Source organism: Camelus ferus, chromosome 26 (assembly GCF_009834535.1).
Source record: "Camelus ferus isolate YT-003-E chromosome 26, BCGSAC_Cfer_1.0, whole genome shotgun sequence".
NCBI classification, from domain to species: Eukaryota; Metazoa; Chordata; class Mammalia; order Artiodactyla; family Camelidae; genus Camelus; species Camelus ferus.
In genome coordinates this window covers 11,661,150-11,679,814 of record NC_045721.1, presented here as the reverse complement: position 1 = coordinate 11,679,814, position 18,665 = coordinate 11,661,150, and the positions used below count along the sequence as shown (strand labels likewise).

The 18,665-nt window shown below is 38.2% G+C and overlaps 1 protein-coding gene and 1 long non-coding RNA gene across 7 annotated transcripts in view; both read left to right on the top strand.

Moving 5' to 3' along the window:
* DLC1 (DLC1 Rho GTPase activating protein) overlaps positions 1-18,665 on the top strand; it is a 344,822-nt gene that overhangs the window by 256,702 nt on the left and 69,455 nt on the right. The gene's annotated exons all lie outside the window — the stretch shown is intronic.
* On the top strand, positions 307-11,680 carry LOC116660055. Its single transcript, XR_004315409.1, has 3 exons — positions 307-317; positions 3,806-3,811; positions 11,508-11,680. It is a non-coding gene; the product is annotated as an uncharacterized LOC116660055 (long non-coding RNA).

The following is an 18,665-nucleotide window of genomic DNA, read 5'->3' as shown; positions in this document are numbered from 1 at the left end:
GTGAAACTCTATCAAGAAGGCCTGTGAACTTTGGAAGGGCCACAGATAGTCCCTATAAATAACCAAAATAGATGCTCACTTCCTTCGAAGGCTTATTTAAAATGGACTGTTGGTTGACATCCAATGAGTACTGGCAGATGTCCACCTCCCAGGGAGCACCATGGTAATTACAACTTGTTGGCATTCTTTTCAGCAATTTCAGAAGGGATACCAAGAATTAAGCACTCAAAGAGGTTGAATCATCCTTTCACCCTTGAATGTACTCACTTCCTTTGATTCTGGCCAGAGCTTTTTGGAAGATATTCTTGTGCACTTCCGTTGCTGTTGCATGCAACAGAAAAACAGAAGGCAACAACCAGGATTGGGTTGCGGCAGCAGAAACAAAGAGAAGTGCCTCTGACCCACTGCATTAGTAAGAAGCAGTGGGAGGGATTAGGGGACCTCTGCTGTAACTGTTGTTATGCTGTTTCTATCTGTTTAGTGCAGATATAGCACTAAAGTCTCAGCTGGTATGGTGGATTCCATTATCTTTTAACTTTGAAAATGATATTTTTAAAAGACCTTTTTTTTTTTTTGGTTTTATTATCCACAGCACTCAATGGGCCTTCTCCCTCCTAATTCAAAAAAATTTTCTAACATTCAAATTTGATATGACATTGTCCCTAATAGTCTTCAAAGAACTCATCTCGTAAAGGAGAAAAAGCGATGATAGATAGAAAAGTCAAAGTGATACCACATGGTAATGATATAAGAGCAGTCGCATGGAAACTCATATTCCCTAGCCAAATGAATGAAGGTCAGTAAGTGTGAGTGCACTCTGAGCCCAAGAGGTCTCTCCACTGGGAAGACTCGAAGGAGAGAAGGTTCAGGTTGGGTCAGATCAGACGGAGAGGAGGAGGCTGCTGTCCAGCAAGGGGATGAGGCAGGAAAGAACAAGGTCCATAAGCAGGGGAAGTTTGTCAAGAAGCTAATAGTATTGGTTTGCTCTGGCTTCTGTGATAAACAAAATACCCTAGACTGGGTGGCTTAAACAACAGAAATTTATTTTCTCACCATTCTAGAGGCTGAAAGTCCAAGATCATGGTGCCAGGAGGGTTCATTTCTTCTGAGGTCTCTCCCCTCGGTTGGCAGTCACCTTATCATTGCTTTGTCCCCACATGGTCTTACCTCTGTGCCCTTGTCCTCCTGGTGTCTCTTCCTCTTCTTATAAGGACACTAGTCACATTGGATTAGGGCCTCACCCTAATGGTCTCGTTTTAACTCAGTCACCTCCTTAAAGACCTTATCTCCAAATACAGTTACATTCTGAGGTACTCGGGATCAAGACTTCAACATATGAATGTGGGGAGACACACTTTAGCCTGAAACACTAATGAAACTTACACTTCAGAGCCCCTGACTTAGAGGGCCCCTTGTGAGTGCCAGGAGGTGAAGGAGTTAAGGCGGGGAGGAGGAGCCAGGTTGGAATCAAGAAACACTTCTGCATAGGTGTGTCTGGTAAATTGCCGAGAGAGATATCAAAGGAAAAGGGCATGAAGCTTCAAGTCTCCAGTGATTCCCTGTGATGTCTCTTTTCATTCTACGCTGATACCCGCTTTCATACCTGGTTTTGTATTAGTAACGTTGTCGCCTGTTTCTTAAAGAGGGCATCATCCAAAATTGCAAAGCATTAGGTTCCACAAATGGATCCACTCTTTGAGGTATAAAATACACACCGGATTTCAAAGACTCACTATGAGATAAAGAATGTAGAATCTCTCATTAATAACACACCTGTCTCAGGCCAGCTGCTTCTCTCCTGCCCTGCTGAAGCCTGGAGCTTGTAGGGTTGTAGGGAAGCTAAGGCCCAGAGTCTCATCTTTTGCCTCCATGAGAATTGTGTTCCTAATTTGGATCGTAATAAATTTTTATTTAATTAGAGTTGTATTTAGTGGTTAGGGCCTGAGTATCATCCCTAGCGTTCTCTGAGTTAAACAGGCTTTTTCTCCTTTGGTTAGAATTCCAATCATGTGGGCTCTAAGAGAGGAATATTTAGAGTTTAAAACAAATGACTTATAAACAAACAAAATGGCTCTGTATGTAACCTTCGCAGGAAGAGGCTATTTTAGCTGCTATTGTTGAAAGACTCTAACATAAAAACTTTCCACAGGGAGAGCTGAAATGCTTAGAATTAGTTTATCATGGAAACTTTTAAAGCTATTTAAGTGACTTTGGTGAGTTTAATTCTAATATACATTAAAGGTCTTTAAATGATTGAGAAAAGTCTTGGTCCAGAGGAGCAATTTCTTTTTTCAATATTTCACAAAAATATATGTTTCATAAACATAAAAAGTAAGAAGATGAACACCCTTGTGCTCACCATCCAGCTTAAAAAATTAAGCAACTTCAATGCCTTAGAAAGTTCCTCCCACCTCCCAGAGGTAACCAGTAACCTAAATTTCATATTTATCATTAGTTTCCTTTTAGTAAGAATTTTACTACCAATAGAGCTGCTTTTAAAGGCTGGTTTAGCCATTTAAAGCTGTCTCTATTGTATGGGACTGCTTAAAACAATTATTCTGGATTTTATATCGCAACTTAAACTCCCAAAGCAACTATTCTATTTTTATAAATACTTTTCTATTAAGGGGAAGGAGGAGAAGAGAAGAGGGGGGCAAGAGAAAAAAATATTATTAACTTGTATGATTTTTACTTCTTATATAAGAAAGTGTCACCACATAGCGAAATGCAGTTATTCAGGCTGGAGCCAGAGGGTTGAGGGCCAAGAAAACACTAGCGGGCAGACACTGGAAATCACATCCAGCAGTCTGGCGCATAATAAATATTCCATAAATGTTAGTGGCTCTCCTGAAGAGGTAGCAGTGTTGAAGCCCTCAAATATTCCCAGGTGATTATGATTAATAACCTCCCTCCCTACTCTCTTGACAGTAAAAGTCTGGAATCTCCCTGGCCTCAATTTATTTCCCAAATTCTATCTACATTTTTATAGAATGTAAAATTTAATATCTGTGTATCTGTTGGTTGACTGAGACTTTCTCTGTCTCTCCTCTCAGTCACTCCTCCAGTCCTTCTGTCCATCTTGGAATGCATTACTCAAAGAATCATAGAGTGTGCTCTTCTCCAACAATTCACTTCAATAATAATGACTGACCTACTCTTTGCCAGAGACCATGTTAAACTCTGAAGACAGAAGGATGAATATCACATGATCCCTGCCGCAAAGCAATTTATATTCTAGTGAGAAAAGCAGAGAGGTGAAAGAGACTCTTTTACTCAACAAACATTTACTGAGCACCTATTATGTGCCAAATGCCCTTAGGCTCTGGGCACACACCAATGACTGAAACAAAATGTCTCTTGTTATGGAGCTAGCATTCTACTGGTAAGAGGCAGATAATGGAGAGAATAAATAAGTAAATTATATATTATGTTTATATATTATTATATGTTATGTATATATTATTATGTTAAGTAATAAATGTTATGGAGAAAAAAAGCAGAGAAAGGGAAGAGGACAGAGCTGATGAGGGTAAGGAGAATGTGAGTGGCATTTGAAACAACACCTCTGAGAAGGTGACATATAAGTAAAGACATGAAGGGTGGGACAGCAACCTTGTGGGTCTTGGGAGAAAGAGCTTTCCTAGCAGAGAAGAGAGTAAGTGAAGGCCTTGAAGTGAGAGCAAGTCTCGGGTCCCTTTTTTCCTCGGGGTTCTTTTTTAAGAAACATCAAGGAGGCCAGTATGGGAGCTGGAGTGGAGAAAGGAAGGGTCTTAAAAGAAAAGGTCAGAAAGGTGACAAAAGGAAGGACCTGGTAGAACGTTGGAAGGACTTTAGTTTTTACTCTCATAGAGGGATTATCTAGATAGAAGATATCACAGAGTGATGTTAGCTGGCTTAAATCCTAATAGAATCACTCTGACTGTTAACCCTGTAATAGACTCAAAGGGGACAAAAGGAGAAGCAAGGAAACTAGTAAGCTATTGGAACAACCTGGGCAAGAGCTGATACTGGCCTAGACCCAGTTGATAGCAGTGAAGATGGTGAGAAGAGGTCTAGCTGTGGCTGTATTCTGAAGCTTGGGGCAGCAAGATTTGCAGATAGATATGGTGTGAAGCATGAGGGAAAGAAAGAAGTCAAGAATGATTAGAAAGTATTTTGAAAAAAATGGAGTTGTCAGGAACCAAAATGGACAAGACTGAGGGAGAAGCAGATTCTGAGGGGAAGATCAGGTTTAGTAATTAGTTTTAAAGACCAATTTGACATCCAAGTGTTTGTGCAGTTGGGTAGAATTCAGAAGAAAAATTTGGACTAATGTTATAAATTTGGAGTTATGAGCATGTTGATGGTATTAAGGCCATGAGACTAGATAAGCTCACCAAAGAAGGAATTTAACTAGAGAAGATGTCAAAGATGTCTGATCACCTAGGCACTCCCAACAGGAAAAGTCTGGAGAAAGTAGAACCCAGGAAAAGACTGAAAAGGCATTGCCAGTGAGGTAAGAAAACTAGGAGAATGTAGTGCTCTGGAATCCAAGAGAAACAAGTCTTTCAAGGATGATTGAAAGTGATTAACTTATCAAATAATGTTGATAGGTCAAGAATATAAAGACTTGAGAACTAACCAGCAACATGAGAGTCAGTGGTGACCTCCAGATGAGCAGTTCTGGTGGAGATGTAGATGTTAAAGCATTTTTGGGGTGGGTTCAAAAGAGGAAGGAAGGAGTGGAATTGAAGACAGTTGACTGTAGAAGACTTTCAGGAGTTTCACAGTTAAAGGGAATAAATAGATGAATTGAAATACCTGGAGGGGGTAGTGGATTCAAGAGAGGGTATTTATGCTAATGGGAATAACTTGGAAGAAAGAGAAAATGTAGTGATGCAGGAGAAAAGGGAGAGAAATCTCTGGAGATCTTGAGTGGCAAGAGGAGGTGGGACCCAGTCTTTGCTTACACTGAGATGGGTGCTTAGATGAAGTGAAGGACAACCTGGCAAGTAAGCACATGATGAAAGAGATGAAGACAGTAGGAAATCGTCATACCAAAGTGTTTCACTCTCTGCTCCACTCTTACAAAAAAATCTTTTGGACTTACATCCTACCTTTTGAAACTTCCTGTTGTTCCCATTATTTGTGCCATTATGAAATTCTGTACCAGACATGGATAGAAAGATACTTCAGCTAAAATGGGACTTTAATGATAAATTAAAATACACACACACACACACACATATCTTCGACAGCAAAAAGGGACCTATCAATTAATAATATGTAGAAATTCTGAATGTGAAAATAAAACTGATTCTATATCTGATAGTAAAAATTTGGATTTACCCATATGGGGCAACTGTCCAATAGCAAATGTTCTGTTTTCAGAAAATTAGTATCATGTGATTGTTTGGTTTTAATAGGATTCTTAGGGAGAAACTGGTCAATATAGGACAAAAGGCCTGTTAAGAACTAAGTTGTACAATGAATAAAGGAGGTATAGCAAGTGTTTACATATGATTGATTTGATTTAGTGACAAGTTCCACAGCATTCACTTTAGGAACCTCTTAAATTCAACTTGAAGTGTCAGTATTACCCTCTTTCTGTTCATGGTCTTTTGGACAATGGCCCCCCCAAAGTGCTTAGTTTGGAGTTCAGAACTCTTAATAGTTACCCTTTGCTAAGGTACTTGGCCTCACGACATTTCTGTAGGAGGAAGATTGTTTTTAACATTTTAAAGTGAAACTCTCTGAGTTTAAATAATGAGCCTAAGATTACTCCCTTGTGGAAATTCCTAGGACCCTCTGCTATAGAATACACGCTATGGTTATAAAAGGGAAAACTTTGAAAAATCACAGGTAACTTCAGTTTGAACTCTGAAATCCACATGAAGCTTCTGCAGTCTAGCCACATTGGAGAACAATGTAAAAGGCGGGCTCGCCTTACTGCACATTTAGAAAACAGCAAAGCATTTATTTAGTTAATCTTTAGCAGCTATTGAAGAAGAATTTTCAAATTTAGTTTCAATTATGTTTCCTCTGTAAAATTAAGCAAAGTGCATGAAAGTTATTTTCCTCTAGGTGTTACAGCTTAAACCCTTTGTGTCTAACAATGATTAAACATTAAAGAATTCTGTAGGGAGAGATTGTGCAAAAGAAGAAGGGAAAAAGTAAGAATTGTCCATTAAAGGTTATCAAAATGCTTCTTTTGGTTCCTTTTATTCAAAATAATTAAATGGACTTTTTTTAATGGGTCATTATTTAGGAAGAAAGCTGGGTCACAGATGTATGATTATAGATATGTATAAATATATATTTCTTAATGTCATTTGAATGAGTGAAAAACTTCAAGAAAGTGCTCAGTTTAAGTGTGTTCTGCTAAAATCTTTCTCTGGTCAGTTCCTTATCTTTAATTCACAATTCATCTCTCATGTGTTCTAAACCTGTTTAAAACCTAAGACTTTTGCCATACAGAAGCATGATCTTCCATGCAAGATAAGGAACTGAAAAAGATGTTGAGAAGCATCTTCTGTAAGGAAGAAAATGAATTTGTGTTCTGAGCTCTGTATTTAAGGATTTGTCTGTCTGCTGCCTTCCCTATTTCAATGGATTCTGACATTCATAAATAAGTTATAAACCATTGACATAATTGTGTCATTAAAATGCACAGCCTGATTATGCCTAAAGCAAATGTCAAGTTCAGCAAGGGTCATTTACCCGAATTATTTATTGACTCATGGCATTGGTCTGTGCATTTAAGTGGAGCTTCAGGAACACAACCAGCACAAGCAAAGCAAACTCTCCTATCCTTCCCTCTAGCACAGAATCTGGATAAGCTTAGATACATAAACAACTAAGTACAGCTTCATAAGTAATGGAGTAAGTGCCACAACAGAGATACAAGCAAAGCACAATGGAAACACAGGGCAAAGGATAGTGTGTTTGCCTGGGCTGAAGACAACAGGTCAGCTTCAGGAAAGAGATGTCCTTCAGTGGGAACCCTGAAATGTGAATTTAGTAGGTAAAGGAATGTTTGCAAACACAATCTGCATTTGATAATTACATAGATACTAATCATCTATACGAACTCACAGCAAACTCAAGGTTTACATTGAGGGCTGCCACTGATGTCCAGTAATCCACAGCAAATCTAGTATCACAAAGCCAAGGATGTATTCATGTTGTAAAGAAAATCAAACCACATAGGCCCACCAAGTACACACGCAAAATAATTGCCTCTTTAACTTTTATTAAAGCATAATATACACACAGAAAAATGCATGTGTAAGTGTAGAGCTTGGTAACTTAAAAACTGAATATGCCTATTTATCTAGAAGCCACATCAAGAAACAGAACATTTCCAGCTTTGGAGGAGACCCCTCACGTCCCCTTCCAGTCACCACCACTACCCTCCCACAAGGTTCCTAGTTTCTAACAGTAGAGTTTTGTTTGCTTTCAAATAATAGTCACACAGTGTGCGCTATTTTGTGTCTGGCTTCCCTCACTCAGAATTGTGCTCCAGATATTCACCCATTATTGCTGTGCGTAATCGTGATGTTCTCATTGCTCTGTGGCTTTCTGTTGTGTGGATAATACAGTTAACTCTTGAACAGTAAGGTTTGAACTGCACAGGATTTTTTTTTTTCAGTATTAAATACTACAGTAGTACACTATTTTTGGTTGATTAAATCCTCCAATGAGGAACTGGGGATATGGAGGGCTGACTATAAGTCATATGTGAATTTTTGACTGTGCGGAGGGTTGGCGCCACTAACCCCCACGTTGTTCAGGGGTCAGCTGTACTATTCATTTATCCATTCGACTGTTGATGTGCATTTGGATGGTTTCCAGTTTGGAGCTATTACAGATAATGCTGCTCTGAGTGTTCTAATGCTTGCATTTTGGTGAACAAATACATACATTTCTATTGGGTATGTATTTGGTAGAATTGATGTATCACAGCTGATTGTTGCTACCAAAAAGTTGTACAAACTGTACCAATTTACAGAGTATCATTTGCTACATATCCATTACTAGATATTTCCCATCTGCTTCATTTTAGCCATTCTGGTGTGTGCATAGAGATTGTATCTTTTTCTTACTGATTTTTAGGAGTTCTTTATATATTCTGGATACAGAAACTATTGTTGGATGTATATATTGTGAAAATCTTCTCCCATTCTCCTAATGGTGTCTTCTAATGAGCAGAAGATCTTAATTTTAATATAAAACATCTGTCACTTTTCTTTTATAATTACTATTTAGAGGGTTATCTAACAAAGTCTTTCCCTACTTCCAGGTCGGGAAGAGGTTCCACTTCTTCTCTAAAAGCCGTATTGTTTACTTTTCCCACCTAGAGCTGCAATTCATGGAATTTTTTTTTAATCTCCTGTAAGGCCAGATTTGAGATAAGTTTTTTTCCCCCTATATGGATATCCAGATTATTCAGAACTATTTTATTGAAATAGGCAATTGTTTTAATTCAGTCTAGATGTTTTATATCCACTGAAATAAGTAAGAATCAAATGTATGTTATCATCTTAAATATTTTCTATCATCTGAAGTCTTGGTTTAAATGTCAGGGACATTTGTGTGTGTGTGTGTGTGTGTGTGTGTGTGTTTGACTAACTCAAATTTCCAGCAAACAGTAGGGAGGAAATTGGAGAAGGAATAAGTTAATTTCACTACTATAAATCTTTCCTACAGATATTAAATTGGAGTAATTCCACTGTGATCCTGCATTTTCCATTCCATCCAGAAATGGCACGTGGTTTTTACATGATTCTCAGTCCAAGAACCAAAATTTCTCCTGGTTACACTCATGATTGGAACAGCACCTGAAGTATAAAATAGCAAAATGGCCAGGAACGTTGGCACTATCACCCTAGACCACCACAACTTCATCTGTAGCCCTTGCTATCACTGTGCGTTACTTCCTTCAGATTCCATCTGAAAGAATGATTGCTTTGTAATTTATATACCAATAAGCCTCTAAATCTCCAGTGTGTTACCACATCTCAAATGCAGGAATTTGAGGGAAGTATGGTTGGAGATGACTGCAGTTATTAAATTCTATAAACAATATACTCAGTTTGCTGAGAGCTGCTATATTTAAATAACTTGATGTGCTTCTTAGTTCTCGTGATTATGAAGATAACGAAAATTTTATTTCTCAAAGTAAACAAATGACACAGAAGATTAGTGGCATATCATCCAATATTCAGCTCTTCTTATTAAAAAAAAAAGCACACTACCAGAGAATAATAGGAAAGTTGAGAAATATATTATGAAGTTTCATGCAACCCAAGTAACCAACAAAATGTTTCTAAAACAAAACTTAGCTTCAAAACCCTCAGTGTCAGTAGACTTATGGGCTAATATATTATTATCACTTAAAAATATTTTGTTCAACTCTGATACTCAACTATAAAAAATAAAAATTTAAAAAGTGTGAGAGAGTTAGGAAATTTGAACATTTAGTAGATATTATGATAAGAAACTATCATTAATTTTTTAGGTGTGATTGCTGCTAAGTTTTTTAAAACTTAAATTTAGCTTTTGTAGAGATACATTCTGAAATATTTTGGATGAAATGATGTGTGATGCCTGGTGTTTACTTCACAACAAGCCACTCAAGTTGGGATGGAGTGAGTGGAATTTGGAAAAAACACTGTAAATCAGCTATACTTCAATAAAAAAAATAGATCTATCTCCTGTCAGATCTCCCTGCTAACTCACCACCAGTCTAGACAAGAAAAATTTTATTCTGTTCTTAAATATCATGGAGAAGTATTTGTACAAAATATCTCCTCTAATTGTTTTAAGTTTTCTAATGTGTTAGTTTTCTGTGTTTTAAGTTTTCTTTGTGTTAGTTTTCTATGACTTCACCTAACTTCACATTTCTATGGCTTATAACCAAATAAATTTGTTATTTGTGTAAAAAATTAACACAAACTTTTAAAATTACAAATTTATCATCTTACGGTGCTGAAAGTCAGAAGTCCGAAAAGAGTCTCCCTGGGCCCCCTTCCTTCAAGTTGTTGGGAGGGCTGCACTCCTTTCTGGAAGCTCAATGGGGGAATCCTTGCCTTTCCAGCATCCAGAGGCCACCCCATGTTCCTTAGCTCATGGCCCCCTCATCTTCAAAGCCGGCAATGGCCAGCAAGCTCTTCTCACACTGGGTCCCTCCACACTCCTGTCTCCCTGGTCCACTTGTAAGGACCCTGTGATCACCCTGCACCTACCTGGATATTCCAGGATAATGTCCCCATCTGAAGGTCAACTGATTAGCTAACTGACTTCTATCTGTAGTTTAATTTTCTGCTGCCATGTAACATAACCTCTTCCTAGGTTCCTGGCATTAGGACATGGAATTAGAGGTGGGAGAGGAGGGAGACATTAATCTACTTCCCACAGCCATCTTTTGTATAACAAAGAAAGTTCTTATTTGTAGGCAATTGTCATCCTTCTCTCAGCAATTTAAAACTTATTTCCTTTTTTTTTTCCCTAGAGAAAATGGAGAACAAATAAAAAGCATATTAAAATTTTGCTTCCAGAGCCATAAAACCAAGCCAGGTCCTGACCCGATTGTAATATATTTATTTTTATGAAATACAATATAAGAAAGTAAGAAAGTGCATGTCCAGAAAAACAAAGCAGGAAGCTAGAAGCACAATTTAACAAAATAAGATCCTGTGAAGTTTGAGTTTTAGAGATTCATCTATAAAAAGTATGTAAGTTTATTCTCTATTTATAATAAAAAAGTAGCATTGGTGGTTTGGTGGTAGAATCCTCACCTCCCATACTAAAAAAGTAATACAAACTGCAGGACTCCATGAATATAATATTCTGTGAAAGACAAAATTATTGAAACAGAGAAGAGAGAAGTGCTTGCAGGGGTGAGGAAAGGGGGTAGGGTGTGACTTTAAAGGAACGGCAGAGGAGAATTCCCTTGTGGTGACAGAACAGTTCTCCGTCTTGATCATGGTGATGGGTTACAGGAATCTATACATACATGTGATCTAGGGTGATAGAATTATCCACAAAGACTTTTTTTTAATGAGGGCATGCAAAAAATTGTGAAATCAGTCTAAAGATGACTAAAATCTGTAGTCTCATTAATTGCATTATGCCAGTCAATTTCCTGTTTTTGACAATGCACACTGGGGAAAGCTGAGTGATGCTTGGGACTGTTTTTGTGACTTCTTATCAGTCTATAATTATTTCAAAGATATGGTTGGGTTTTTTTTTTTAATAGGTGTTTATAAAACAAGAGAAAAGTGAGAGTGTGGACAGATGGTTAAAAGTTGAAGATAAGCACTTGAACATCTGTCTGCAGTGTTTAAGGTAAAAAAAGTGGACTCTATTTATGGTTTAACATTTGGTGGAGCCACGGACCAGCTAAATGAATACAGGTTCCAAAATGGATTCTAATTCTCAGATCATTCCAAATTCCTAGGTTCAATGTACTTTAAATTCAATAAACTAAATAGTTTTATCCTTAATCCAGTAGCTGAAAAAAAGAGGCAGAACAAAGAAAGAAAAAGAAACATTATTTGGTTTCTTTAGAAGCACCAAAAGTTAAGTAATCACATTGGTCTGAAAAGGGAGACTACGTGGAGAGCTTTAATTCCCATCCCACGTGAGTGCAGAGAAAACTGGAGGGTGTCCAGAAAGAGGCTCCCCCACCGGTTTGCAAGAAGCCAATCCTCTGACGAGGATCTTTAAAAATAGGGCTCAAATCCATGTTCACTTTGAGATAGTCAAGACAATTCCAGAAAGTACCTTTCAAAAAATATTTGTTGATTTTTCACATGTGTATGTTTACTCAGAGTTCAAAACATTTAAAAACAATCATTCTAACTGTGCTTGGAAGAAATACAGTGTCAGTTACCATTAAGCATATAGAGAAAAGGGAACATTTTATACAGACTAATGATTTTTGTGTGACCTAGTCAGGGTCTATAATCAGAGAAGCGGCACATCAAATTGAGAAAGTTGGAGAAGCAGCAGAAATTAACAAAACAGAAAGAACTCAGAATGTTGAGAGTAATCTGAGGTCTGTTAAATTGAATCCTGCAGTCTCTGGAATATGCTAGGAGCTGATTCCTGTGTTCTTTTTGGTATGGGTTTGTAAACTCCTGTTAGATCAGTTAAGCTACTGAGGAATAGAACTTCCATTTTCTGATTGTTGAACCACCATACAAATCTGTAACAGAAGTTTGCTCAACATAGTACCTATTCCTGACCAACTGAAATGAGGCAAGTTCAGAACCCTATTTTGTCACTTGCTGTGTGAGTTGAAGAAGTCCCTAAAATAAACTGAGTCTGAACTGCATCATCTATAAAAGAGAATTATAATAGTGGCTAACATTTATTGAAGGATTGCTGTTTTCGAAACAGATCTAAATGCTTTACACATAATGGCCTCATTTAATCCTACCATAACAATAATGCTAAAATACTATTTATCTCACAGGAAATGATTAAATGTGAGGCATAAATGAGCTACAAAGTGTTTAAACTCCAGCGCTTTGTGTTTGGAACTTACTAGGTGCTAAGTAACTGTTGATTTCCTTCCCTTGGTTTCTGTGATTTAAATACTTTTCTACCAGGGATTTTGGTTCAAGGATCCACTGGCCACACCCTGTCATGGGTCTCTATTAGTGACGCTGAAAGTATATTATGGAAACATTTGCGTAAGCATCTTACAAGGCTAGGAATTTAACTCTTAAAATAAATAATTACATCTTTAACTCCCCAGACTATAAATTAGTTATAAAAATAGCACCCCCAAATGATGTCTATAAAAATATATTTTTTTCTCAAAAGCATGGCGCCATATAGATGAAGCATAATTATTGTTCTTCTTGGGTTGATGTTATTAGGATCAGCTTTTTTATGGGGGTGATTGCGTGTAGACTTACTGATCTTAGACTTACTCCTGAGTCCATAAACTAATCTTGAGCTCTGCTCTGCCGTGGACGTAAGCCCGCTCCCAAGGTCAGGCACTCCTATGGCTGCAGCAGTAGGATTGATTAGGAATTCACTTTGGACCCAAACTTCTTCCTTTCTTTCCTCCACAAAGAGGTCCTCACCTAGAGCATCACCTGTGCTAGAAACACCGACTTCCCTCAAGAGATTTAAGCCTGAAAGTAATCTTGAGCAGTGAGTGCCCTTTATAATTAGCTGCTATATAGACCTTACATAGAAACCCATTTTCTCATGGAGGAGAGCAATGTTTGAAGAGGAAATGGAGTGTCTATGGAAGCTCAGTGAACTCTCAGTCCCCAATGACTTTGCATCTATTAAAAAATTTTTTTTAATCATATGAATTGAAAATAAGAATAAACCTAGGTCAGTTCCGCCTAACTGACATAAATCATACCATTCTGGAAAACTTCATTTAGTCCTTCATAAAAACTCTTGACAGTCTATTGGGAGGAGATGATAACTTCGCAGCAGGTCCTCATTTCTTCCTTTCTTGCCTTCATCCTCAAGTCATAACTGGAGGAGGAAGGGTGTTTTTGCTTTTTTCTCCTCCACCATTGAAGGATTTCTAAATCTTTGACAAGCTTAGCAAGTTACTTTCTCCCACTGTTTCAGCAGCTTCTGAGATTGCTACCCATAGCATGTGCTAATAACCAGTAAATAAAAGTGGAATTAATATACTCAATAGTGCTAAGTGAGGTTATATTTCATAAGTCATAGGATTTTGGACCTGTAGGAGCCCTCGGCCCACAAAGTAGTCTCCTGTGGATCTCACTTCTTTTGAGCAGTATATGAAAGGTTGGACCTGTAGGCTCAAACCTCTAGGTTTCGTTTTTCTCACCAGACGCCCTAAATGACTCTATTCCTCTAGCATTAGATGTCCGCAAAATAGTCCATGCTTTCTGTAATGTATAGAAACATATTTTCAGAGTGGTCTTCTGGCATCAATAGTACTTTCCCATTTACATCTTACTAACTCTCAAGTCATAAGACTTCTATCAATTTCTAATGACTATGAAAGACTGTTCAGTTTATTTCCTTTCTAGTGACTATGACTGCAGTTTAAATGAGACATTCCATTGTGTTTAACTGATCATCCAAGAACCATTGACTCTTCAAATATTAAGGAGCATGTAAAATACATCCATCATATCTTTTACCTCTAAAGAATTTTATATACATCAATAGCCATCTCTAGCATAGCATGTCCTAATAACAGTTAGCAAAAATTAAAATTTTACATTAAATAAGCTTGAAATCAGCTTTATTTCATAAATCACAGAATTTTAGTGCTTAAGTGACCTAAGTCATGAAATGGTCTTCCATATTCTTAATCCCTTGGAGAATTTGATGAAAGGCAATAACACTAACAGGCTTTTTTTTTTGAATCCTTATTTAGACCACTTCTTTCATTTTTCTAAGAAGGCAACTGAGGTTCCATAGGTTAAGACTTGAACAAACCTGCAACCAAGTTCTAGGACCCAAGTGTGGACTGAAATTTAGATATCATAATACCTGACCAGTTGTGGTTTTTTTAGTAAGAAGAGCTGATCATTACTGCATTTCTACTAAAAGCCAGGAAATATTCCAAGATATTTGATACATATTGGCTCTAAATTTAAAAGCCATAAACCCTTACAAGGTAGTGATTATTTCTCCATTTTACAAAAACACTGAAGTCTGGGGGATTAAGTAATTTGCCCAAGTTCTCATAAGTAATTCAACAACAGAGCCAAGGTTTAAATCCCTGTATATCCAAACTGCAAAGCAAAAAAAAAAGTATTCTATTCCACTTCTTCTTTCTAGTTCTTAGATACTAAAATATAAACATTCTGAAAACACTGTCTCATTGGGTATAGTTGGTCAATGAGAAGCAAACAAATCAAAACTTAAAAATGAGCCATGTTTCTGTTAGGTTCTAACCTTGAGCTGTCCAGAAGTAAAGCCCCCAAATTTCCAAGTGCTACACGTCACATTTCCTTCTGACCCATAACGTGGTGACAATAAAGATATATGCCTATGCACTATTTCTGGACTCATAATAAACTTCACAGAAAATTCTAACTCCCACTTCCTATACCCATGACCTTTGCTACAACGCAAAGAGGAGTCTGAGCTCCCCCAACATTGTGATAATAAATTAGACTCTTCCACCCAGCAGTCATAACCACAAGGCCACCTTCAGGAAAAACAGCTCTCTAAGCATCAAGTTCATTTCCTGACTGCTACAGGGGATTTGGGGGTGTCCTTCGGAAAGCAGATAGATAGAATCATGAGGTCACTGGTGTGGCTGGCTCTCTGACCAAAGTAATGCATACCAACAACTGGTTTGCAGTGGACTTCACTTTGAATTTTAAAAGCAAATGTAAAACATCCAGTTGTTTATCTCTCTTTATGCCAAGAGGAAGATCAAAAGGAGGCTTATCATGACTGGAGAGGGTTCATTTCCATCTCAGAACAAAAAACAAAAGATACTGTGTCTTTTCCTTTCCTTTGAGGTTCCTGTGTTCCTTTCCACTCCCTTTCCTGGTTGGCAATAATATCCTGACCATTAATCTATGTATTTTAAGCATAAAACTCAATTACGGAGACTCGTCTCATTTATTTTCATGACAGGGACAATAGAAACAGCATCAGGTTGCTGTTGGAGGTAAAAGAGATTTTTGAAACCCTGTTAGAGGTTCCTTTCTGGCATCTGATGATCCGAAGAACTGAAGTGTATCTGGGACAAGATCTGAAGGCAGACTAGAGCCCTGAGAAGAAGAATTTCATCTGGGAAATAACACTGGCCCAGGCAACCATTTGAATTTTGGAAAGCCATCTAATATCATATTAACAAATTCCTTTATAGAGAAGCCACTCTAGAGAAGCCACTCTAATCTAAAAACTATCTGTGCTACTCTGCTTATTTAAGAAAAGCCTTAATGACACAGTTTTTGTCTTGGGGCCTCGTAGAATGAAGAGAAATGAAGAGAAAATATGGATCTGTCACATTTTTTTTTAACAAAATAAGACTTAGTATGGTACCCAGTAATATTAGAAATGACCAAATTGTTTGAGTGGTCTAAAAATAAGAAGTTTAGTTTTTGCTTTTGTTTTAAATCAGGGTTTCATGAAATGGCCAGTTGGAGACTTAATGGCTAAAATAATCCACACAGATGATGCCATTTGCAGGACTGTATGGGCCCCATAAATACTGTTCTTTGGCGCTCCTTCTGGAGTTCAGTCACTGATCCAATTGCAGTTGTTACTGTTATTAGAAAATGATTTTTGTAACTGCCATGGTGAGTTCTCCCATAGCAAGGCTCACGTGAAAAGCTGTGCTCTCCTCAGGAGCTGGACTCTGATTTCAGGCATCATCAATCAGGCAACAAATAATAGCATCAAGACCCAGTAGATAAAATACCCAGCTTTCCCCACTGAGAAGCCATTCGACTTTAATCCCTAATCCTTAGGGAAATAAGTGTAAAAACCTCAGGTAGATCCAAGGGGAGCTATGGTCCAGGTCACACACAGAATATGTGTAATTCCGTGTAATCAGAGTCGCTTACTAAAGAGTCCCCAAATCCCTAACATGAAGATTAAATTCCCTTGCAGCCTTTGAGAAAAAGTCTCAACCAATTAGACTTAAGAACATAGGAAATGTTAAGACAAAGGGAGGTTTAGCAAAGTCTGCTTCTATTAGCTTTTGTGCTTTCCCCCCTAACTCCCTTTGTAACCATTTGCCGAATTATCTTCTTGCTGAGTGTTTACCCTAGAATGTACACAGATTCCTTCCACTAGAAAAGGTCTTTTGTTCATTTCCTCTAGTTGTTTCGTTCAGCCCACTTGGAGCCTTTTGATTGTTCGTTCAGAATTCAATACATTTTCGGGGTTTTGTTTCCTTTGAAAGTAAATGAACTGGACAAAATTTCGCTCTCTTCATTTTCATCATAGGGAAGTGGGTTTATGGCTCAGGAAGCCTGCCCACTTTCCTGCCAGCTCTGACAAATCAGGGCCACAGGGCAGCAAATTTCTAGTAGCCTCTGGACTCATCTTTCAGCCCTGACCTGCTTCCTATCCCATAGGTGGCCTTGGTATGAGATGGGGAATCTCTGGAGGATTTTAAACAGCCACGCTCATAATCAGAGGTGTGTTTGAGAAAAATTAGCTAGCAGTCTAAATAAGTTGGCTTATTTAATCCATTTAAATAAGGTGACTTACAGAGCAAGGACATCAGATACAAGGAGACTAGTTGATGGCCGATGGTTCTGATGAAAAGTCATGATGGCTTGAATTAGGGTAGTAGCAAGGGCAATGGGACATGCACTGCAGAAGTCAAATGTGTTGGTCTTCATAACTTACCAGCTATGCGGGAAGAGAATAACATGCAAGGGTAGGTGGTCAAAAAAGATGGGAGGGATCTGAGCCTGTGTGACTTGCATGATATCATGCCATTTAGGAAAGACTAAGGGGAAAGATGGTCAGTTTAACTGAGAATGTGTTCTTTGGCCATCCACTCTAAGATACAGAAATATAACTCCTTCCCACCCTCTACAGCCCCCTTCCCACCTCTAAGGAAATTGCCCTGACTCAGTGTCATAATTAGTGACATTGTATCTGGCTATACCTCTAGGGGGCGTAATAGCAGTGGACCCGGATTAAACACTTTCTTGGATTTGCCTTCTGGACTCGTCTTACCATCTGAGTGACCCAGGTGAGCCAGTGTAACGATGTGTGCTTAAGGAAATGGACCCAAGGAGGCCACTCGCCCTACTTCTGGTCAAGGCCACAAGACTGAGTGGAAAGAGAATCACTGCCACTCATGTGTGGTCAGCTCATTTCACTAGGGTAGGAGAATCCATGGAGGTGTGGAGGCTAATGTTTTAATTGGAGCCTGCACTGCTTTGGCTATACTCTTCAGGAAAATGTGGCTGAAGTAAGTTTAAGTTTCAGGGACCCAAGCCAAATCTTTCTTTCCAAAAGAGCCATGGCAAACAGAAATCCTGGCCACGCGTCCACCTTCACAACTAACAGCACTGTGTCAGAGGTGCCAACAGAACATTCAAGTAGAGACCACTAGCTGGCTGTTGAAACTAAGTGCTCAGAACTGGAGCACTTTGTGACAAGGTCAGAATCTGTCTGGAAATATGGAAATACTGCTGCTCAGTCCATTTACCTAGCAGCCATCCTTTCAGTGCATCATGCCCAAACCACTTCAAATTCTTTGCCTACTTATCCCCCCCTGAATGAGGCCACTTATCTCTCTTTAATCTACTTTTTTAACTTAACATTGAGAATCCATCAAGACCACAGGATAAATTAAGGTTGCTAGATCTAGCAAATGAAAGTACCAAACACCCAATGAAATTTGGATTTCAGATAAATAATGAGGTTTTTTTTTTTTAAGTATAAGTATATCTCAACTATCAGATGGGTGATACTTATACTAAAAAAATTACTTGATATAGGTCTGAGATTCCAGTGCCACTAGGCATCCTGCATTTTATCTGACAATCCAACGACAAACAGAAAATAACTTGAGAACCAATCCCAGAGCCACATATGTCTCCATTCTGCAACTCACCTGTTCTGATGGTGATCTCCTTTACTGATGTCCAGGGCGATCATATACACATGGACTTGTGCTCCCAAAATACAGCAAAACCCACCAGAGAGTGGAAAATCCAGATTCAATCTCTTCTGATTCAGAT